The sequence below is a fragment of the Mercenaria mercenaria genome, chromosome 9, assembly GCF_021730395.1.
Source record: "Mercenaria mercenaria strain notata chromosome 9, MADL_Memer_1, whole genome shotgun sequence".
NCBI lineage: Eukaryota > Metazoa > Mollusca > Bivalvia > Venerida > Veneridae > Mercenaria > Mercenaria mercenaria.
The window spans coordinates 51,584,643-51,610,390 of record NC_069369.1 but is presented as its reverse complement, the minus strand read 5'-3'; the positions used below and the strand labels follow the sequence as shown (position 1 = coordinate 51,610,390).

Genomic DNA, 25,748 nt, shown 5'->3' with positions numbered 1-25,748 from the left:
ATAAAGAAAACAAAAGAGAGGCCACAAAAATACCCATATGATAGAACGTCCATCTGTCCGTCCGTCAAACTTCTTGTCTAGAGCATAACTCAAAAAAGTATCTACATGTAGTAGTAAGTTCAAAACTATGAAAGGGAGTGACTTGATATTTTACATAACGATATAGGTCAGTTAGGGAATGTGCAGTGTAAAAAAAACGATAACTCGAGCTGACCACATATTTTATCTCCCATTATGTAAAAGGCTTGCCGAGAGCATAATTTGAAAACTTTGTGAGGGATTAACTTAATACTTTACATATTGAAAGAAATCAGTGCGTTGTTAAAGAACAATAACTATTTCTTACCCTGTTATTATCTCCCTTTATCTCAGCCTAAAAGTATACCAGTAATTGCAACTTCTAAGAAATAAAGATACATGGATATACCGATCATTACAGAAGCCACCATTAAGCTTGTTTTATAAAAGGTCAGACATTTATCACTTAATTAGTTAGAATGTTTAAGAAGCATATTGCAGAAACGCGATTACACCAATTTTCTGTTTAAATTCAATAAAATTTACGTATAGTGTAAAATAGATATTCTAGAGATATCCTTCATTTGTTCCGTTTTCATAACTAATTTTCTAGTAATGACTTAACATTAAAATATATGACATGCCGCCGGTATGTTTAGGACATACATTTCTTTTCTTTTTTTAATAAGATTACATTATTTCGCATGACATCTTATCAATTTTTATTAGGACCCTTATTGTGTGTTCAGGTTATCAGTAAAACCATACAGACGAGTAGAAAATTAGAGTCCCGCCTATTCAGATGTTATTTAAACTTCCCACAGTTACAAGTTTATCAAATCTTTGCACACAATTGGTCATACTATCTTCAAAGGTTGATGGAAAACATTAAACAAACAAAATGGTGCTTATTGCATGTTAGAACAGCAACCAGATAGTATCAATTTCCGCATTGTAAAAAATGTTACAAAATTGCCTGTATGAGTTAAAGACCTGCTCCAGTCCTACCTTCAATAACCTTAAATTGTCACTGAAAAAACATGAAAATCCTGACTGTGAACAGTGACGCCTGTCAAAATAGAGTCTATTTTATATAAAATTCTATATAAAATACCAGTCCTGTGTTTTTTCATGCTAAAGTGTGGCGCGTGGTAGTTTACCATAAAAACATAACGTTACGCTACAAATGACAAAACTAAAGTGGAACATTGTTATTATGCGTAATGCAAAACATCATGACGTAACTTCTGCTTACGGACGTTAATTTCCCGCGCTTTGTGTTCATTCTCCACTGTAAGAAAGAGTGCTAAAAGGAAACTATTTCTACCTTTTGTAAAATAACGTATGCAAGAAAAAAGTCTGCCAGAATAAAATGCTAACATGTATACGATATGCAAGAAAAAATATCAGTCATGTGTTTACGAATCGGGTGGAAATATCCGTCTCTCTGCCACCTGCGCATGGGCGGTAATTCGGCAAGCCTCATTACCGCCCAATGCGCAGGTGCCCTCGGGACGGATATTTCTATCCAATTAGTAAACACATGACAGATATTATTAGTCACTTTTTATGTATTTGTTTAATCTGCGACATCATGGCATATAAACAAGTGCCGACTTCAGCGGTACAAAAATTGTATTCCTAAAATATATCTTCATTGAACATTTTTTTTTTCTTGTGTAAACATAAATTTCTAACGGAAAGCATTTTGGTTCAATAACTCTAACACTCAATAATATCACTTACAATGTTTACGTTAAACAGCCGTATTTCCTGTTCTTGCAAGCACTATTAAATGCATAAAACCTACAATTAACTACAAATTAATTTAATGTCAATCTTAATTTAATGTTTACCATGTACTTACAGGCCAGAGAAAACTATATTTTTATTACATTCTAACTAATGTTAAAAGTTGATTTTGATTGTAAAAAACAAGTGCACTACTTCGTTTTATTCAGATTTACATCAAAGTCAATAAATACACGAACCTTCAAAGCTGAAGTATTTGTTATAATTGTAACAAAGATTAATAGATGTTTTCTATAGTTTAAGTACGCATGCATCCATTTAATGTAAATGAAAGTATTTTTTTAAGTGGATGCCTGGAGTTTATTTTTGTATCTTCTCGTTACAGAGAAAAATAATTATGATATGGAGGTATGACGCACTCTTTATAATTTTAAAGATGTTTCAAAAAGCTTCAGCATTAAACAATAAGTAAGAATAAAAGTGTTTTGCATTTCACCCATAAATTCCTTACAATGTAACCGTATTTATCGATGTAATATGTGTTCTCTCATTACTTTCCTTATTCTCATCCATCATAGATTTAAATGTCAAGTAACTCTTCCCATGTCGCGGCCGTTTCTGGCGATTTGTTCACTGTTAACTCTGTATAATTGTTCACAAGAATATCTTATCGTAAATGAATGTTGACCCCTAATTGTGACCTTTACCTTTGAGACAGGAACCTTGAGTTTGCATGCGACATTCTATCTCACTGAGGATATCATTCATGCCAAATAGAACAAGATTCCTTTATGCATGTTATGGTCCGGATACTATCTGACATGATCTTTGACCTCCGAGCATGTCCTTGGCCTTTGAGATAAGAATTTGAGGTTTGCGCATGATAAAGCGTCTAACTGAGATAAACATTCATATCAAATATAAACAAGCGCCATGCATGTCCAAGTAATTGTCCGGAGAAAAAAATCTGGAAGGACGCACATACACCGAACAAAAATTAAAAATTCAAATTAAAAAATTATCTGCCCCTTAGTAATTCTATTTTTCCTTCAAACTGAAATAGAAAAAAATGAATAAAACGGTCGCATTGCCAAGGAATCACGGCATGGGGTTATTTATAACATAAGATATGTGTATGGATTTCATTTTTAGTGGTTTCGAGCACTTTAATGTATTTTGAGCGTAAGAAATGAATAAAGTATTGCCAGTTTTAATATTATCTCTACAGCTTTAAACAACTGTAGATCAAACTCTGCACTTATCATGCAACTTTTCACTGTTACTCCTGACGAAGTTGGAATGGTTTTGAAGTCTTTACCCCTTGGCAAGGCCTCTGGGCCCGACTCTGTGAACAACAAAATTCTCAAAGAACTTTCTGCCGAATTATCCCTTCCTCTTGCCGATCTCTGTAACTACTCTCTGACTATATCCACGTTTGCTGATGCTTGGAAAGAAGATATGTATCACCCGTCTTTAAAAATGGTGATCGGTCTTTACCTGGAAACTATCACCCAATTTCACTCCTAAGCACAATAGGTAAGGTATTGAAAGGCTAGTTTTCAAACACAAATTTAACTATCTCAACAGAAATAACATTATCACATCTCTTCAGTCTGACTTTGTCCCAGGTGATTCAACGGTTAACCAGCTCACTTACTTATATAACTTTTTTCACAGAGGCAATAGACTCAAAGAGGTTCGGGCTGTATTCTGCTATATAAGTAAAGCGTTTGATCGCGTGTGGCACACAGGCCTTGTCCACAAATTGAGATGTATTGGCATAAGTGGTAGCCTTTTGCGTTGGTTTTCATCGTATCTCTCTCATAGGAAACAAAAGGTAGTTATCCTGGGAGCCCAATCCAATTGGAGCTACATTCGAGCCAGTGTGCCTCAGGGCTCGATCTTCAGTCCTCTTCTCTTCTTAATATTCATAAATGACATTGTCATCGATATAAATGCCAACATTCGCCTTTTTGCCGACGACACAAGTCTGTATTTGGTTATTGACGATCCAGCGATAGCTGCAGAAATTATAAACTCTGATCTAATTAAAATATCAAATTGGGCAACACGCTGGCTCGTTAATTTCAACCCAAAGAAAACCGAGTCACTTATTTTTTCTCGAAAAGTCATCCAGGTCTTCATCCAACTCTATATATGGCAAATGAAGAAATCAAGGAAGTGACCAACCACAAGCACTTAGGGTTAATCTTCACGAAAGACTAAAGTGGCATGCCCAAATAGACTACACCTTAACAAAGGCTTACAAACGAATTAATATCATGCAAAAACTTAAGTTTATTCTCGACCGCAAATCGCTTGAAACCATATACATTTCATTAATTCGTATAATCCTAGAGTATGGCAACATTATTTTTGACAATTGTACGGTCCAAGAGAAGGACATGCTTGAAAAGGTCCAATACCAGGCTGCTAGGATAGTAACGGGTGCTACCAAACTTGTTTCTTTGCAGAAACTTATGAACGAGGTTGGATGGGAATCACTTGAAAGTAGAAGGCAGATGTATAAAGTTATTTTATATTTCAAGATGTTGCATGGCCTCACTCCATCCTACCTTACAGCATTAATTGCATCTACCCACTGTTTCGAATGATACCTATAATCTCCGTAATCAAGCTGACTCTCAGGTGCCAAGAGCTAGAACGTCTCTCTATTTTGATTCACTTACCAGATGGACTTGTTTAAAAATATTGAAATTTAACATTCAGTGCTATCAGCGGGTGGTACTTAACAAAATATTTACGAGTGTATGGAAATTAATTCTTCAAATTTTGGAATGAATGTAAAGACTCGTGATAACAGCAGCAGGTCTAATGAAATGAAATGCAGGGATTCAACTAGCAAACTGTCTGTGAAAGCAAGCATGTGAAAAGACCTATAACATCGAGGACTGTAACATTTTTATGCCGTCGTAAGACAATTTTCACAGAAACTAACGCGATCAAAATCAAGGAAGCAAGATACCCTTGGATCCGGATCAAACGCTTCATCACATAAACGAAATTCAGTATGCCAACGTTGGTCATTAGAGTATTTAAAACATTTCCAGGCAGGCCAATCATACGATACAGTTTTTACTGCCTACGGGTCTGGTGATTCAGACAGACACGTGGATCTCAGCGGTTGTTGTTTCGACGAAAAACATTACAATCTAGATAAAATACGTGAACAAGAAGTAGTGCGTCCGCCTGTGAGATATCGACCTGCGCCCCCTCCCCCTGATGCTGTAGACTAACAGAAATGTTGTGTCGAAAATACCTTTTAGTCAAAAGTTGGCCACTATTCAAAAAATAAAACTACAATGTAAAATTAAAGAAAGGCTTAGGAAAGGTGAAAATGCTCCGGATGCAAGAACAAAATAATGTAAAATTGATAAAGCAGTTTTCTGCTTAAAACGAGGATAGCACATTGCAAAGATACTGAATAGAAAGAAAAATGTCATTCTGCTACACAAAACAGAAATAGGACCAAATCTACAAACACATATAGGAAAGTAAGTGCAGTTTATTTTAACGAAACGAGAATGTTACATTCATTTGAATTTAAGCAGTCGGTAGCAGGACAGTGATCTTTAAGAAACGTTAGACAAGTAATAAAACTAGGTAAATTTGCCTTTATGCAATAAACAGTGAAAGACAATGTTGGTGACACTAATTACACATTTAAATTATCATTATTATTATGTTTTACTAGTCAAACAAAAATATATTATGTGTTCTGATGAACGCGCAGGTCGAAACTGAAAATGAATAATGGAATTTTGTCGTTTTTGAATTGGATTATCTTCAATCTTTTCTATAAACTCAAAACATTTCAAACTTAGAACAACTTGTGGTATGTGAAAACAGTCTACTCTTTAAAGTATAAACGAAACTCTTGTACGCGTCATGTCACAAATATTCTTCCGAGAAATCTACCATTGATAGTAGATATAACATAAGGCCCTGAAGACCCTATATCTCTCACTTAACCAAGATCTTAACCCAGATATAATTTAGTATCTAATTTGACATAGATTTCAGAGGCAAACATTTAGACTTATATTTAAATCAGGTAAATCATTTACCAAATGTTTAAATGATTCGATACAAGACCTCTGCAGAGTTACTAAAGTTTGTTCTATGATTTGTTACAATGTCTTAGTTTTTTTCATTTTGTAGGCACTTGCAATAGAGTCCCACACAAGGATACTGTAGGGAAACATCGATATATATTTTTCATTTCATATAATTATATAATTCTTTAAAGTATAACTTCACTTGTATGACACAAAAGGTAAAGTTACATGCAAACTTTATTTAACCAATAAAAATGTGGAGATGTATAATAAAAGGGTCATTACAACAGTAGCTAGATCTGGTATTTTGTATTCGGCTCTCGTGGATTTTGCAAGGACGGATCACCCTCGGGGCTCAGGATATCCGATCTGTCAAAATCCACTCGGGCCGAAAACAGCATTCGAGATCGAGCTACTGTTATAATAACCCTATTTTATTGTTTACATATTTTATAAGGAATAGAAATTGTAAGGAAAGAAACATAAGCTCTGTTTATCTGAAGTAGCTGTCTTTACTTATTTTATACAAAAATATATCTTACGTATTTTGCTTAAAGTGTTGTTTCAAGACATGTATAAAAATATTTTTTGGTTATTGTACCTACTGTTCGAGGAGAATTTCAACTAATAAGAGATAACATATTACAGGCAGATATTTTGGTTACGATTTGGGTGTTCTATCGCAGAAACTGCTATTGTAGTAAATGTTCGAAGTCATTTACTATTTAAAGGATTTGACAACAGTACTGCCAAGACTGTTGAATGTCAATGTATATCTTTTTTGTTAGTTATTTCTGCTAATAATGACAGAAGATTCTTTAAAATGACAAACAGGAACAATTAGGAAATAAAAAGATAGATAATCATAATATCTATACTTTTAACCCCGCACAAAAGAAAAGCGTGTCTTACTGAATTTCTATATGAATCGTAAGAAGTCCTACAACTGAAACGCATAAAACCTGATATAATGAAATATGCATAGATAAGTGTCTTTTACTGAACACCTAGTTTGTCGCTCAAGATCTTTGCAGCTCATGTCGTTTTTTGATTATGCGAAATGTTAAATGTTTGTCGACATTGAAAAAGAACTGAGTGGAGGTTTTGTCTGCGCTTTATATTAACTTGTGAAAAACAAGCCTTATTTTTGACAGAATTTATATAGGTATACAATAAAATAGAATATCATTAAAATGTCACGGTGATTATTATAAAAAAAAAACGAAAAAGTATGAAGTACATATCGTTGCTGTCATGCATTTAATCAGAAGTTTAAATTTATCATGACAAGAGCGTGTGCTACAGAAATTTACAATGATTAGCATTGATATATAAAGTGAAATTGACGTTTCTTAACTGTGAATTTACTTTGTAAAAAAATGTAAATGCTGAAGCTGTTTGTTCTGTTTTATCGTCAAATAGTTGAATCTCATTTTCCAACTAGTAGTTATGTTTCATAATTGGAAGACAGTTGTATTCGTTCTTGTTAAATTTTGAAAAGATGCTAACTTTGTATTATCATGTCGATTGATATAGATCTAATATTTTCTTTTATTATCAGAATATGAAAGTAATGAGTTATCAAATATAACAATTTAGTAAATAGAAATCTATTCATTCGATACATATCCCATTACTATAATTATGTTTTTATCTGCCCCATAAAAATGGCCTTTTGAAACCGTGTTTAAGAGAATTCAGAAAACAACAATTAGTAATACATTTTTTTGTACTATAATCTATAATTACACTAACGAAAAGTAAACAAACTTATCTCACGATCATTAATACTCCAACCAAAACATCAATTTGGTGGTTAATAAAATTGACATGACATTGCTCGGGGGCAAAAAAGTCATAAAATGTCAATCATAAACATAAACGAGAATGAAATGAAAATGACATTTAAGACGACATAATGTAAGAGCATCGGTGGTTCAGTGGTAGAATGCTCGCCTGCCACGCGGGCGGCCCGGGTTCGATTCCCGGCCGATGCATTTTTATTATAATATCATATTCTTGCAAATTTCTATTTTCTTGATACAAAATACAGTATGGACCAATGTCCACCCGTGCACTTTGATACTTGCATACAATTAAGCCAGTCAAGTATATTTAATTATTTCTTGCTAATAAACTTGCCTGGTGTTTAACACATTCTACTAATTGTTTATATTGCCTTGATTAAATCTTTATAATTGGAGGAGCTTTGTGTACACAAAATGTAATCTAATATTATATGATACTGGAAGCGTCTTTAACATAATCCAGTTCAATTAAAATAACCTTATCAGTACCACGTGTCAAACCTCTACAACTACCAATGTAACCTTTTACATACTGTAACGTTTTGTATCTCGATCACGGTAAAGTGACCGAAACGATTGAATTCAGTACAGTATATCGAAACGAAAAAAACACACACAAAAAACAGGGTAACAAACTACTATATCAAACAACTAATCGTATACAGCATATCATTAGGATAGAATTAGTACAAATTTCACATGCAAATGAGCTAATAGTATATTATAACAAATGTCCGGTTTTTTGTTTTTCATTTTATTCACTGCACAGTTGCCTATTGGTTCAATGTCGCATTTCAAAAGGCTTAGTGTCGTTAAAAAGTGCATGTTCCAAGCTATTATGTGATGCCTTCCTTTTATAGTTTCGCCAATCACACGGCCCAGGAAAAGCACGTATGTATATAAAAGTTTGTATGTAAATTGCTCATCGGTTCAATAAGTCAAATGTCATTTGTTTGTTTGTTTTGGGTTTAACGCCGTTTTTTCAACAGTATTTTATTTATGTTACGGCTGGCAGTTAACCTAATCAGTGTTCCTAGATTCTGTACCTGTACACACCTGTTCTCCGCAAGTAACTGCAAACTTCCCTACAGGAATCAGAGGTGGAGGATAAATGATTTTAGACATGATGTCTTTTATCAAATCGTCACGGGGAACAAGCGAGCCTCACGCAGAGCTCGAACTTACGACCCCGAGATCAGTAGAACTGCACTCTCTCTATTGACCTGAGCGGGCGGGCTTTCCCGTAAGTTTCCCGCACCTGTAACGTAATAAAACGTATAAGCGTCTGATGGCCCTTTCACGCTTAGTACGTAGAATCAACATTTGTTACACGAAATTCATTTTGAAATTATTTCTGAAATGTGTAGGTCTGCAGCTCTCAAATACGGAAATATCTTACATCCGAGGAATATACTGACACGTTCAGACAACATAAAATAAAACCATTTGAGCTATCTGACGAGTTCTAAAAATCTCTATGTACCATACCTCTGTTATGGACACCTGTTGGATTTGTGTTTATTCCGAGTTCAAATATGTTTTCTAAAAATGAAAATTGACTACTCATTAGCAAAAAAAAAAAAAAGGAGAAAAAATCTATGGGCGGCGGTAACCGCCAAAACTAGTAAATATACAATTCATTCCTAAACAAATCTGTCAGTGCAGTGCATTTCAACGCCGTCTAGTCTAAAATTCCACCCGTCCAATATATTTGCATTCAACGCATGGTATTTTGAACAACATGAGTACGTGCAGTGTAAAGTGAAATGATTTATTACAGCTTGACGCCGTCTAATGCATATTGAAACCGCTTTGTGTAATTAAGGGCGGTGTATAAAAACTTGATGCAATGCAGTCCAGTATGAAGACGTTTAACGCATCACAAGTTCGTGCAGTGTAAAATGAAATGATTCATTAAAGCTTGGCGCCATCTAATGCATACTGAAACCGTGTTGTGTGATTTGGAGCGGCGTATCAAAATTTGATGCCATGCAGCCAAATGTGGGCCGTTTAAGGAAACACGAGTACGTACATTGAAAAATGTTAATAAGATTATCAGTTTATAAGTTTGACCTGTTATAAATATAGATTCTGGGTCAGTTTTACAAAACAATATCTTAAAATTTGTCCTAAAGCCGACCTTGTGGTAAAATTCCAGTCTTTTTATATTCGATAATATACCGACATTATTTCATATTATAAGCTGAAATCTGTTTCTCTTCTAGTACATTTGATATCTCTAAACAATTATTTAACATAAATACCGATTTCAGTATTTTGCAGCTTTTTAAAATGTTTTATAACTTACTATTATACTGCATATATTTTTTTCTAACAATACTGACTGATGGGGTTCTGGAGGTATTAAATAAGGTATTTCTTGTTTTAGTGTATTAAGTTTCTATATTTATTATAAAACACCTTTCCCAATTCTTTATGTTGATTATGCCGTAACCTTTTAATATAAAATTTGAACATAACAAAACAAAACACATATACTTGCTGATAGAATACAAATTCTAACGGTAATGTTTTATTGCACATTTAGACATTTCTAAGTCATTTGACTCCATATCCTATCTCCATTCCGCCAGTACACATAAGTTCCTTCCTAGCCGTGAAAGTAGTATCAACATCAGGGAAGAGACAGGCCATGCCCATCTCTTTCGGTTCAGCTACCAGCAACTAACAAAAAAAGCGATAAAAAGTCCTACATGTGCTTTAGTCAATACAATTCTTTTATAATTGTAAAATCTGCAAAAGTTAAAATTCCGAAACGTAATTCAGTACAGTAAGCCACCCGCCTATTGTCATTTTCATTTATTCTTGATTATCTAGCATCGGTATAGGTCGATCACGTTTTTCGAGCAGTGCCTAATTTATTCAGGACATTTGATTCGCCAAAAAAGGGTAGGAACATATAAGCGGAATAAGGTATCGATGGCTGTATATGAATGCATGGCACAAAGGATATGGCGTTGGCTTGACTAACTTGCTTTTCGAGGTTCGAGCCTTGGTAAGTTCACATTTAAAAAAAAACATTAATCGTTTGTTTCAATAAACATTGCACGAGCAAATTGTACAGTTCTTGAATCGAATAGTTAATGATGTTTTAGCTGGTCAAAAATACTTGCCTGTTAGTCTTAGTTATCGTGTAATGGCTTTAACACGTTACAAATATAGTGACGATTAAAAATTTAGAAACAATAATAAAAAATAATTCAGACATTATTATCAAAATATATAAAATGGGTTTTTATAAAGAGTCTTCTAAGATTCTTGATTAAATTAAAATAAAAATAACGTATACTAAAGAAAAACTACGGTCGTAATCTGGGCTTGAACTCGCACCTCACGGTTTGTTATCATTACGCTTTACCAATTGCGCTAGCGATAGAATCAAGTTCATGGTAAACAAAACATAAATATCAACTTACTCTATATAGATTTTTCAGCCAGGTATGGACCGAATATCGATATAATTTTAATAAAATTTGAAGCAATGGAGCTGACGAATAACTTGTTTATGTTTTACCAACAACTTCGACCGTTCAAAATTATGAAATCACTGCATTTAATTGAATATGCACGAATTTTTAAAATAACATTTAGACAGCTATACTCAGTAAACTGTTTACTTAAATGTTGCCGTAATACGCATGTTTTAGGCATCGAATGTTTCAGTAAAATGTATGTCTGTAGCATAGAATGTTGCTGTTATGAGGGTGTTTGTAGCGTCGAATGTTGCTGTAAGATGCGTGTCTGTAGCATCAATTATTGCAGTAAGAAACGTGTTTGTAGCATCGATTGTTGCTGTGAGAAGCGTGTTTGTAGCATCGAATGTTCGGTAAGAAATAGATTTTGTAGCATCGAATATTGCACTAAAAAGCGTGTTGCAAATGGTATTGTTGTTGCATTTTAGCATCGAATGTTGCAGCAAGAAGCGTGTTTGTAGCATCGAAATAAGCGTGTAGTTAGCGCCGAATATTCAGTAAGAAGCGTGTTATTGCATCAAACGTTGCAGTAAAAGGTGTGTTTGTAGCATTGAATGCTCAGTAATAAGCGTGGCGATACCATCAAATGTTCAGTAGGAAGCGTGTTTGTAACATCGAATGTTGCTGTAGAAGTGTGTTGTAGCATCGAACAAATTTGTTAGGAGCGCGTATGATGCATCGAAAGTTCATTAAAACTTAATTGTAGCATCAAATATTCCTGTAAGAAGAATGTTTGAAGCAATGAATGTTTAGTAAGATATGTGACTGTAGCATCGAATGTTCAGTTAGAGGTGTGTTTATAGCATCGAATGTTCAGTAAGATGTGTGTTTGTAGAACGAAATTCAACGTTAAGTAAGAAGTGTCTTTGTAGCATTGAATGTTGCCAGAAGAATCGTGTATGAAGTATCGAATGTTCAATAAGAAGCAGGTTTGTAGGATCAAATATTTAGTAAGAAGCGTGTATGAAATATCGAGTGTTGCTGTAAGAAGCGTGTTTGTTGCATCAAATGTTGCAGTAAGCAGTGTGTTTGTAGCATCAAATATTGCTGTAAGAAGCGGGTTTGTAGTATCGAATTTTGCAGCAAGAGGCGGATCAGCAAATAGTACAGTAAAAATAGCATGATTTTAGTATCAAAAATTGCTGTAAGAAGCAGGTTTGTAGCATCGAATACTGTTGTAAGATACGTGTTTATAGCATAGAATATTGCAATAAGAAGCGTGTTTGCTGTATCGAATGTTGCTCTAAGAAACATTTTATATTGATGACTCATTGTTTACTTTAAAGCCTGTCCTAGTTCTGAGACATCATGTATTTCAATTAGTTATTTATATTCTATAGTTTACCAGAAGGTTCCATGACACTGATGATAAATAGGGAGTTGGCATTATTTTTAAAATCCGGATCTTTCCAGAACTTTATTTTTATTCTTAATGATATATGAAAATCTTCCATGATGCTTTAAGTAGGAAGCTGTCTAAGGATAGGGTAGAATCTAAGCAAGATCTTATTGAAAACCTTTCCTGTATTCCCAAATAACATCATATTACCAGTTTGGACATCTGACATTTGATAGATTTACACTTTATCCTTAAAGCGTGGATTTATATTCTTTGGATATACTAAAATCAGTTTGGTTTCTGTGTTAGTTTTGGAATAGATACTGATTTGGTTTTAATTTGACCAGGAAATGATGTGGACTATTCTTGCTAATTAAAACTGGACTTTAAAGCTAATTAATATCTTATGTATCTAAACTGTTAATCTTCAAAACAAACTTTGTCATTGTCAATAGTTACAGAAGTAACAAACTTTGTCTGTTTTTGAAGAAGTTCTAAAAATAATGTTTCTTCACCTTCACTCTGGGTTTTGTAATGGATGCTATTCTCCTCTGCAAAGATTAAATGTTGGATTCATTGTTACACTAGAAAAAATAATGCAGCATTTCCAATGGTATAACCACAGTCACATTTCAAGTTATGTCTCAATCGTTTTTCAGATAATTATATCTGTTTTTTTTTCACCTTGCGTGTAACACAGAGGGCATATAATCTTTCACCAAAATTTGTTTGGGGATTTTGGGTGCTTTGAAAATGTCTTTTAATCTTCATTCAGATATTTTAGATTTATGTCTAATTAATCAGTAGATGAGGATATGAATTAGTAACTAAAATCTTAAATCATTCGAGCTGTTGTTACATAATTAGCCTCCTTTCTCAAAGGTTGTGTGTTATCTCTTCTATAACAGAAGAAAATATATTTGCCATGAATTCAGGAAGTACACTTTTTTAAGTTAGCTTTATAAACTGCAATGAGCTTTTAAATGTTCCGTCTCTCTTCGAAAGAAACCGATTAGATCTTTTATCGAGACAGATCCTATTTCTTCAAGTAGATCTTGTTTCGAGATCTTGCCAATCCTGTAATGGCTTCATATTGAAATTTTTCTAAGAAATTTTTATCTTGTGAAGTACATGCATCAAAACGACAGATGCGTATTCTAATGCAGATCTCATACATGAAATATAAATTTAATCTAGAGATATCATCTTAGCTCGAATGTTAGATTGAATTTTAGCTAGTTCACATACGTTTATTAACAGGTAAAGTAGGTCACATTTGCAAAAATGTTTCCGATGTATAATAAAGTATTTATTCGAATGCCCTGGCAACATGCAATGTATTTACCGGTTAATTCATAAATTATATAATTATGATGATCTGACGATTGTAAACAAATGCACCTACTTTGACATTTTCAACTTGGCAAAGTTTCATGTCCCAGGCGAATAACGTACACATCGCTGCGTAAAGTTCCATGATGACTGTAATATGTGCTACTACAGGTTCTTCCTTAAAAAAACTTACAAAAAATTCCAGGACCACAATGGAAATAAGGGGTTACACATTTACATTTTTTGTGTCATCCTGGGTATATGAATACAAGTCCTGGTACATTTTTTAGCAATTGTTGGTATTTTATGTTAGTAATGATTCTTAATTGTCTTTCAATATGTTTTAACTCCTAGTCATTGTATAATGTGATATTTGAAATTCTTAATTTGTGTTGTACCATACCATAATTATATCTTATATACTGAAATAAATAAATCAATCAATACAGCTACAAAATATATAGCGCTATATTGAGATGTACAGAAACATTATAGTTTTTAAAGACCCACAGGCTTACCTCAGTAGTAAAGGGGCTGCATGTAACAGTAGTATTCGAAAGAAATATGTATGAATTTCTATCATGACATGAAACCTTGCCAAGTTGAAAATGTCAAATAAGGTGCATTTCTTTTTTTAATGTAAGACATCTATTCAAGAGTTCATATAATATCGAGTGTATGATCTCCTGCTCCATCTTCACATGTTAAGATTTCCTAAGAATATATAGCTCTGTCTATAATATGTCTTGTTTCAAGAATTATGTTTAAAGTATTATAATGTTTGAATTACAGCTATTTATGCTTACTTCGACGCGTACTGAGTACCTACTGTTACGGTTTTCTCAAATTTGAACTAATGCATCGCTAAACAAGGCATGAAGGGCAGATCCAACGTCTAATTATAATGTTGTAAAATTGTTAATAAAATAACATTTACAACGATGATGTCAGGTTATACAATTTATGTATATCCGTATTACAGCATATGCATTACCAAGAAATTCGTCTTACCAGCTTCACCTTCACTCTGGATTTTGTAATGAATGCTATTCCCCTCTGCAAAGACTTATTAACGTTTTACAATCGTGTATATGCATGCATGGCAGCATATATATTTACAGTTAAACATTGCCACCAGATTACAAAAGTATCGCGCCACGTTAAAGTTTTTTGATTGTTTCCTGTTCCCTACCTGGCTGATGACAAAAACATTTTGTATAAACACAGAAATACATAATTCAATTGTAATAATTTAAGTTATAGCTAAAACTTGAACGTTAAATATTTCTTAAGCTAAATAACTCATTTGTTCCAGCATTAATTAGTCTTTAAAAGTGAGCCCCTAGATAAATTAGTATTTGTCGCAGATCATTAAATACGTTTCTATCTAAATGTTAATTAAACAAAACAGAATGTGCAACGACCTTCTTTTCATTTCATAAGTTACTGATTTATTATCACCCATAAAACGAACGCTTTGTTATGCAATTCAATAGTATACTTTTATTTTTAAACATAAACATAGTTACATGCTTTTTTAGTTAAATATCCTAACATCATTCATACGTCGTTCGTACAATTGTTCCTTTTCATACAAGATAACAATCAAGACGGTTGAGGGTTACCGGTCTGCCTTTTGCCCTGATGAAAGACTTTTTGGAGGTTACTATGTATAAGACGTAGGTCTATGAGTTAAAAAAAATCAAAATGGCTTTCTTTCTTTTCAAAGGGTTTTAAACTAAGATATAAAGGCTCTTTAGTTACAATAGATATTTTTCAAAGTTATGACGAAATAGAAACGCTTTCTTTCACTTATTATTTCAACATACCGTTGGAAAAAGGTGAAATGAAGCGTTCTTCAAAGAACATAATAAACATCGGAGAAAGTTGCAACATAAATTGTAATGGAGTATAAGTGAACACACTGCCCTCACTCCGTTGGGGGCGGGTTGCGTTACAACGAAAAAGGGCACGTCACAAATGATGGCTATGTTACACCATCATATCGGCACTTATTACCGTGTCCCTCCATGTGATTCCGTGCAGAGTAAATAAATATGTGTAAAAGAGAAATATCGATTCTACGCTTTTATGTAGAATATGATTGTGCTTTTGAACAAGCTCGCTATTACTTTATGAAATGAAACAATTGCACGGGCCCATTATGAATGATGTCCGGATTTTAACTAATAACGCCTGTTCATGGTTGAAAATGGAAGTACGCTATTGGATTGCATATCGTTCATTTTATATACAATAATAGATTCGTAACTTTTGAAGTGAAAAGCAATTAACAGACCAATGTCGTTGTACATTCAGTTTTCTTTAATCAACATTTTGATGATAACGTACAAAATGTATTTAATGCTCTGCGATAAACACTAATTTATCTAGGGCCTCACTTCTAAAGGATAAATATTAATAAAATTAGCTTAAGAAACATCTTTACATTCAGGTTTAACCGCTAAGAAGAAAATTGACAACTGAAAGAGGAAAGGCCCCTGGATGGGGTTTAATATGGAAAATAAATAAGTACATAGTCATCTAGGTCGATCCTTCTGTTGATTGCAAGCAAAAATGTAGGGCATTCAAGACAGTGAAACATTTATGTTGGGTGATAAACAAATGTATGTATTATAATAACTGTTTTAAACACTACAGCTGCAAACAATACTTTAGTTTATCCCGGTATGTCATATTGCAATACGGGTAATTTCGCGTTAATTATAAAGTCATATTACCTTCCTTTTATAAGCATTATATATGAAGTAAAACATGGCCTTTTTTCATTATTATGATACTGTTCTCCAACAAAATTAGTTTTTCACTTTATTTGTTACAAAGTGCATTCAAAAGATTTCATTTTACAGGCTACATATTTAATATAAAAGGTGTGTAAAAATTGCATCGGCCGGGAATCGAACCCGGGCCGCCCGCGTGGCAGGCGAGCATTCTACCACTGAACCACCGATGCAGTTACTTTTACCGTCTATTAAACATAGATCTATATGAATTATGACATTCGTAAGGTATATCTAGTTTGTAGCCGTGTTAGGAATGTTCAAACATGTAAACTGTCATAGATCAAAAGTACGGAAATGTTACTGAAGCGAAAATAAACCAACGTATACGAACAGGATCCATTTGTTTGTTTTTCATATAGCATTAATGTTATCTTTCGCGACCCAAACCCGTCTTAATCATGGTCTATCCAAGTATTTGTTCTTAAAGTCACTTAGTATTTAGTGGAGAGAATTACTATAAGCTCTAGCAGCTTTCAAGTCAATCCACTTGAATATCTTGATATTTGTATTGTATGGATGTTATGTGCGTCTTGAATAATTATGTTTAAACCAAACTCGCTTGATTTTTCCAAGACCTTGATTGAACAGACGTGACGGAGGAATACAAATAGCATTGGTTTACTGTTCATACAGCTGTGTTGTATGGGTGGTTTATAAGCAATAAAATGTGATTCGAGTTGTTTTTACGGTGTTCCGTTAGGGCCAGCACCTGCTCCCTGCGACGGTACGATGGCGAAGCGTGACAGTACGATGGTGATAACACGAAGGTACGATGGCAAAGCGCGACAGTACGATGGCGAAGCGCGACAGTACGATGGTGACAGTCTATAATAATGTAACTGTTGAAGCTGTTTACTCTTTTTTATCATAAAATAGCTTAATCTCTTTATCCAACTAGTAATTTGTTTTATAATTGGAAGACGGTTAAATTGTGACAGTCACTGTTGTCCCTAACGCTAATAGGTTCATTCTTGAGAAGATTTGAAAAAAAAATGCTGACTTTATATTTTCATAATAAAATTGTTTTTATTATTAGAATGAGAATATTGAATTAACAATTACATAATTAAGTAACAAGAAATCTATTCATTCGGTACACATGTCATCACTATATATGTTGATAGGACTCTGTGCCCCGTGATAATGTCCTTTGGAAACCGTATTTAAGAGAATTCAGAGAACAAGAATTACCGTTATTAGACCCTTTAATTACGGAAAATAAACAAAAGTTACCTCACAATCATTAATACTCCAACAAAAAACATATATTTGGTGATTTATAAAAATGACAAATGACATGGTTCGGAGGCAAAAAAGTCATACAATGTAAGTCATCTGCAAAAATTAGAATGATATAAAAATGACATTATAAGACATCAGTAAGAGCATCGGTGGTTCAGTGGTAGAATGCTCGCCTGCCACGCGGGCGGCCCGGGTTCGATTCCCGGCCGATGCATTTTTTTATTATTATATTCTTTTCTTGCAAACTGCTGTTTCCTTGATACAAAATACAGCATGTATCAATATCCACCTGTGCAATTTTGATATGTGGTTTCAATTAAGCCTGTCAGGTACATTTAATTATTTCTTGCTAATAAACTTGCGTTCTTCTAATTGTTTATATTGCTACGATTAAATTATGGATTAGGATGAGCTTAGTGTACACAAAATGTAATCTAATATTATATGATTCTGAGAGCGTCTTTAACATACTCCAGTTCACTTAAAATAACCTTATCAGTACCACGTGTGTAACCGATAACCTTTTACATACTGTAGTCTTTTTGTATCTCACGGTAAAGTGACCGGGAAGATGAAACGAATTCAGTACAGTATAGTGTTGAATTCGTATTCGTACTTGCAACATCTTTTACCGCGGTGCATCAAATGACTCGCATCATATCGCACATTTGTGCGTAGCATAACCAAATATTGCACGTCATATTTTACTGTCCCCCGCGTCGCAGAGTTGCATCATACCATCCCGCGCGCAATGATACGACACTACAAAGTCCCTTTCATGTTTCGCATGCCATGAATATACTACCACTTTAGATTCCCTACAGTTTGTTACCTCAGCGCCGGGTTATAGTGATGAGTACAGCCAGTCTACCTACTCCTCTGATCCGTGACATTACACGTGCAAAACATAGTTGTAAATACATGTACACTACTGACTAGTGCAAAATTAAATCCACAAGAGCTAATGTGACTTAATATATTATGTTATCATTAAGTTATTAAGCATATATCTATTTCGTGAATTTTAACAAAAAGATTTCAATAATTTTAGGTTTTTATCTATTTATTAATAACTCCCTTACATCCTTAAACGATGTTTTAGCAAATAACTTTTTATTTACACTGATTTTTATTCCCCCGAAGGTGGGCATATAAAAATCGCACTGTCCGACCGTCCGGCCGTAACCTTGTAAATTCCTGTCCGGGCTGTAACGCTGCCATCCATGAAGGGATTTTAAAATAGCTTGGCATAAATATTTACCTTTATGAGACAACGTTTCATGCGTAAGACCCAGATCTCTAGCTCCAAGGTTAAGGTCACACTTAGAAGTCAAACGTTAATAGGGTCTGTTTCGTGTCCGGTTCGTAACTTTGCCATTCATCAAGGAATTTTGAAATAATTACTTACCATAAATGTTTATCATGATGAGACGACGTGTCATGGGCAAGACCAAGGCCCCTAGCTCTAAGGCAAGGTCACACTTAGAGGTCAAATGTTAAGAGGGTCTGTTTTTGTGTCCGGTCCATAACTCTGCCATCCATGCATGAAAGGATTTTGAAATATCTTGGCATAATTGTTAACCATAATCAGACAATGTGTCATGCGCAAGACCCTAGCTCCAAGGTCAATGTCATTCTTAGAAGTCAAAGGTTAAAAGGATCTTTTTTCGTTTCCCGTATATAACTCTGTCATCCATGAAGGGATTTTTAAACAACTTGGCATAAATGTTTATCATAATAAGACAATTTGTCATGTGCAAGACCCAGACCCCTAGCCCCAAGATCAAGTTCACACTTAGAAGTCAAGTCAGAGGTTAATAGGATCTGTTCTATGTACGGTTCGTAGCTCTGCCATTCATCAAGATTTCGAAATTACTTGGCATAAATATTCCCCATAACGAGAAAACGTATCAAGCACAACAACTAGACCCCTAACTCTAACGTCAAGGTCACATTTAGAGGTTAAATGTTAACATGGTCTGTTTTTTGTCCGTTCCATAACTCTTCCATCGGTGAAGAGATTTCAAAATTACTTGGCATAAACGTTCCTTATATTGAGATGACGTGTCAGACGCAAGACGAAGACCCCTAGCTTTAATGTCAAGGTCACACTTAGAAGTCAAAGGTTAACATTGTTTCAACACTCCTTGAAAAATAATACAATATGAATTCTATAATGATTTTAATAACATATCGACAAAAATGTAGGCAAAATTCTATAAAACGGCCGAATTTTCATATAATCATTTGTAAAATTTCAAACAGCGCGATCTTGTTTCTTGTCCGGTCAATAACTCTGCCATTCATCAAGGGGTGTTAAAATTACTTGTCACAATTATTCCCTATAATGAGTTGGTGTGTCGTGATCAAGACCCAGACCCCTAGCTCCAAGGTCAATGTTACCTTTGGAGAACTTTTTTTTATCTGGTCACAAAATGATTCTTACCTAAACTATTCTGGCATATTTTGCGCAGACAACTGTAGCATTCTTGATCACACTTCGGGGGCGTTTGTCACTAATAGTGACAGCTCTTGTTTGAGGTTCAATTTTAAATACTTAGTATATTTTGAGAGTTATATACTTGTATTGTTTCCCTATAAAATGTCAAGGTCAGTAGTGGCTGTTTGTCAAGTTACTTTAAAGACGCACATCAAAATAACTGTATTCTTTTGTATTTCCATGATGGTAAGTATACATTTTTTGCATGGAGAAAATGAGAAATAACAAGTATCTAGTTACAAACTGACAGTGACATATATAAGGCTAAGATAATGTGTTTAATGTCTAAATATATTATTAAATTAATTTAGTAGTATGCACGGTACTTCATGTATTAAGGTAAGTTTAGACCACACTTTGTTTCTACAGTGTAAGATTATTATTCTATGTTTATAAAACTATACTGAGAAGAGAATGGCTAAATAAGTTTGCAGATAAAGTTGTGAAAACAGGGCCTAAATTGTCCACCTGTCATCTTGTAGAATAGCTGTATTATACAAGTGTTACCAGAATTATTTGCACCAAGTTCATGAGGGAGGAAAAAGTAGGTCACTAGGTCGTGGTGGGTCTTTAATACTTCAAGTATTTCTTGAATACCGATGGTTAAAAATAAATACTATAGCCTATTTATTAACGGTTAATGCGAATGCGATAATGTTACACAATGATAGCCACACGAGAACTACATGCAGATATAGACTTGTCATAGTACACTACTGCGGAAAACATAAAGTCGTAGTATTGGAATGGGAATTCATGGCATGGATTTTATCACAAATTATTTGATACCAAATATCTAATTAAGTAATAACATGTAACACATGCTATAGGGATTATCTACACATAGGCTCGCCTGATTGAAAATAAGTGGACTTCCTGCTGCACCGTAGTGTAGGAGAAGAGGTTCTGTCTCTTTAATGGGCGGCCAATGCTTTAAACCCTGCATGTTCTGGTATTTTGACCGTGTGCGTACACAGGTCAGAAGCTCATGGAATTAGACAGCAAGCGTAATCATAAGTTGCAGCAGTCAGAATAAAAAAGATTAAGTGAGTAACACAGGCTGTCTGGATGTCTTGTTAATAAATAAGATCAGTTCGAATGAATCAGTGTTTGAATAGATTCATTAACAAAAACAATGCAAAAAGCTAAAGGTAATATTATAAAATGCAACCATGCTGTTAAGAAAGCTGGTAAGACGAATTTCTTGATAATTAATATAAATATATTGTATAATCTGACATCATCATTGTTTTCTAACTATGACATTTTAAAGCAGCATGCCTCCAGATTTGGCTAAAAAATAATCTTTCTTTCAAATTGAAGTTTGGTCATATTATGAACATTAGAATATGAATTTTTGTTTCTAATTTTTTTTTTAAAAGTTCCAAATCAAGAAAAAATATGACCGCGCCGGGAATCGAACCCCGGACCGCCGCGGTAATAAAGACATTTTCCCGTCGTCGTAACCAATAGCGCTATAGCTGAAGTAGTGAATAATAACTTCCAAATATAGATATTTATAATCGAGACAGTTTACCTGGAGTAAAAGCGTGACAAACGCGTTTCGATTTTCATCGTAAAAAGTAGTAAAAACAGCAAATTCTCATGTGTTTCGTAACATAAAGTTTGTCAGTAATTCAGTTTTAAAGCCTTCTTAAGAAATATAGTATTTATTTCAAGATATCTAAAAAAAATTAATTTTTGTTGTTGTCGAACGATCTGGAGGCATGCTGCTTTAAATGTAATTGTATTAACAGTTTTACGACATTATAATCAGACGCTGGATCTGCCCTTGTTTAGCTATGCATCAGTCCAAATTTGAGAAAACAATTACAGTAGGTACTCAGTACGCGTCGAAGTAACCATCAACAGTTGTAATTCAAACGTTATAATACTTTAAACATAATTCTTGAAACAAGACATATTTTAGACAGAGCTATATCTTCTTAGGAAATCTTAACATGTGAAGATGGAGTAGGAAATCATACACTCAATATTGTTACGACTCAGGGGTGTTGCGGAGATGGGTAGGCTAGGCGTACTGAAACTTTACTCAAGTAGTCGAAGAGGCAAATAGGGTATAGCCAAGTTGATTCAGTGTACCATAAAACCAACTAAACCAGAGAGACTATATAAGACTCGGGATAACAGTTAATGAAGTTTCTTCATACTCCAGAAAATACAAGTGAAGTCAACACGTTAAACAAAAACATCTCACTGATAACAAATATAATCACAAATTCTGCTTGATAATAAATGTATTCATCGAGCTACTGATGGTTAAATTATGTCAGTATAAGTACAAACTTATCAAATAAGATTAAGACCGTTCCGGCTTTCCATAAGTTACAGTTAGCGAAGCGAGTTACAATGAACTTTAAAATGTTTTACAAAACAATACTGCGCTCTCTTACAGGTACAAAAATGCAAGATTCAATACACATCTCCTTTTATCTACACATCTATTTATGACTGATCCGGCGTTCCATAAGTTGTAAATATTGATGTGGATATAAAGACAATGTTTAGCAACAAAAAACCCTCTATAAGATATAGCAACTTATATTCTCAGTACTTAAGACAAATCCATTAATTTACTTTACTTTAAATAACTAATGAATAGGTAAATGCATCTGTGCAAGTAAAACTTGTAAAAATGTTACTAAATGTTATATCAAAAGGGCGTTTATAGACCTATAGCTTTTAATTACTATGAATTCTGATTGCAGAGCGACTTTCTTACATCTAAGTTCAGCTTAGTGTTCATTTTAGTTAAAATCTGTTTAAACAAGCCAAACGTGGTTTTAGGTCTGAAAGCTTGAGCTGAAGTGATTGCTAATGGCCAAAATCGGGCACTTTTATAATTTTCCGGAGAAAGTGACCCAAAAAAGTTACCAAAAAAGTCAAAATAGGTTAGTTTCCACTTTTCTCTATTTTATTTTGGGTAAATTGACCAAATGGTTAGTGACCGACGGGTCACAGTGACCGAATGGTCACAGTGACCTAAAACGTTAAACGTTAATATTTTGTTGTTGTAATTCTTTAAAGGAAGAACCTGTAGTAGCACATGTTAGAGTCATCATGGAACTTTCTTCAAATGTAACCTAATTTACCTGTTATGACACGAATGTGAACTAGCTAAATATCAAGCTAAAATTCGAGCTAAGAAGATCTCTCTAAATTAAATTTATATTTCATGTATGAGACCTGGTTTAGAATACACATCTGTCGTTTTGGATGCATGCACTTTACAAGATAAACAATTCTTAGAAAATATTCAATACGAATCCGTTACAGGATTGACAAGATCTGTCTCGAGACAAGATCTTCTTGAAGAAATAGGATCGGTATCTTTTGAAGAGAGATGGAACATTTAAAAGCTCATTGCAGTTTATAAAGCTAAAAAGGTGTACTTCCTGAATTCATGGCAAATATATTTCCTTCTGGTGTAGAAGAGATAACATACATGTACAACCTTTGGGAAAGGAGAGGCTAATTATGTAACAACAGCTCGAATATTTTAATGTTTTGGTTACTGATTTATATCCTCATCTACTGATTAATTAGGCATACATCTAAAATTTGAATTTAGATTAAAAGACATTTTCAAAGCACCCAAAATCTCCAAACAAATTTTGGTAAATGAATGTCCTCTGTGTTACACGCAAGGTGAAAAAAGAGATGTAATTATCTGGAAAACGATTTATACATGACTTGAAATGTGATTGTGGTTATACATTCGGAAATGCTACATTATTTTTTTTCAGTGTATTAACAAAGAATCCAACATTTGAGTCAAACCAGAACTCTTCATCCTTTAAATGACACCTTACTATTTATTCGGATCTAAGATATTTCGGACGGAAGCAATTTCTTAACTTCTTCGGTCGTACATATATCATTAACAATTCTTATCTTTTTCAGCAAGCTAGCAGTAAAATGTTGTTACTTTTATCAAATCTAATGTTGATAACACAAATTATCTAAGCTGAATAACAGTGGATGACCCTTGCCCTTAACCAAGCTTCTGCGGAAACAGATTCTTCCGAAATACTAGAACTACTACATACAAATATCAGCATCATGTCCAACTTTAAACTAGCTTTTTTATAAGTACATTTGTCGTCAGTTTCAGTCACACTTATTTCTTTTAAATCTTGTTTGTAAGACTTACTATGATTTTCATTATTAAATACGTAAAATAATAAGTTAACATAATTTATTCTATGTCATACCCAACTTTTCAAGGGAAGGGTCGTTTACTGGTATTGGCAAAAATATTCCTATAATTTCATCAATTGTAAATGTATACTTGTGCTGCAATTATATACATGTATAATTATGTATGTGTAATTTCCGTTCTTTTGAATTTTATTTAGTGTCCTGCTGCTCATCGGCTCAAGGTCACATTTCAAAAGGCTTGGTGTCGTTGAAAAGTGCATGTGCTAAGCTAGAATCAGATACCTAAAATAGATAAGATACATTTAACAGAAAGAAATTGTCAACTGAAATAGGAAAGGCCCCGGGATTGGCTTTAATTGATACGGAAAATAAATATGTACTTCTAGGTCATCTAGGTTCATCCTTCCATTGTTTGCAAGCAAAAATTGAGGGTTGTGACATCGTGTCGAAAACTGCTACGTTCCACGTTCATATGTATATTATTTTGTATGTGAAATGTCCGTTTTTGGCACGTTATTCACTGTACCGCCTCTCATCAGTCCAATGCCACACTAAAGGCTTAGTGTCGTTGAAAAGTGCATGTTCCAAGTTACTATCATATACCTTCCTATTATAGTTTCACCAATCACAAGGCCAATATTGTGCGTGTATAAAAATTGAACTGAATGAGGAAAGGCCCCGGGTTGCGGTTTAATACGGAAATAAATAAGTACTTGGTAGTCTAGATACATCCTTAGCAAACATTTAGGGTTATGAAATGATGTCGAAAGCATACGTTCTACATTCATATGCATATAGTTTTGTATGTGAAATGTCCGGTTTGTTCTTTTTTCATTTTATTCAGTGTTCTGTTGCTCAACGGTTTAATGTCACACACTAAAGGCGTAGTGTCGTTGAAAAGTGTATGTGCCAAGCTACTATATGATACCTTCCTTTTATAGTTTCGCCAATTATAAGGCCCAGGAGAAGCCCGTGCGGGTGTAACAATTTACAAGCATATATGAAATTTAACAGAAGAAAGTTAACAACTGAAAGGGGAAGACCCCGGGATGGAGTTTATTGCGGAAAGTCAATAGGTACTTGGTCATCAAGGTCCATCCTTTCGTTGATTGCAAGCAAATGCTGAGGGTTTAAACAGAAGCGAATTGACAACTGAAAGAGGAAAGGCCCCGGGATTGGGTTTAATACGGAAAACACG

General features: G+C 34.1%; 3 non-coding genes across 3 annotated transcripts; 2 read left to right on the top strand and 1 right to left on the bottom strand.

The window, feature by feature from the left end:
• Positions 1-7,775: 7,775 nt before the first annotated feature.
• Trnag-gcc (transfer RNA glycine (anticodon GCC)) lies at positions 7,776-7,846 on the top strand. Its single transcript has one exon. It is a non-coding gene; the product is annotated as a tRNA-Gly (tRNA).
• An 8,879-nt stretch (positions 7,847-16,725) lies between these two features.
• On the bottom strand, positions 16,726-16,796 carry Trnag-gcc (transfer RNA glycine (anticodon GCC)). The gene has a single exon. It is a non-coding gene; the product is annotated as a tRNA-Gly (tRNA).
• A 1,215-nt stretch (positions 16,797-18,011) lies between these two features.
• Trnag-gcc (transfer RNA glycine (anticodon GCC)) lies at positions 18,012-18,082 on the top strand. Its single transcript has one exon. It is a non-coding gene; the product is annotated as a tRNA-Gly (tRNA).
• Positions 18,083-25,748: the final 7,666 nt, after the last annotated feature.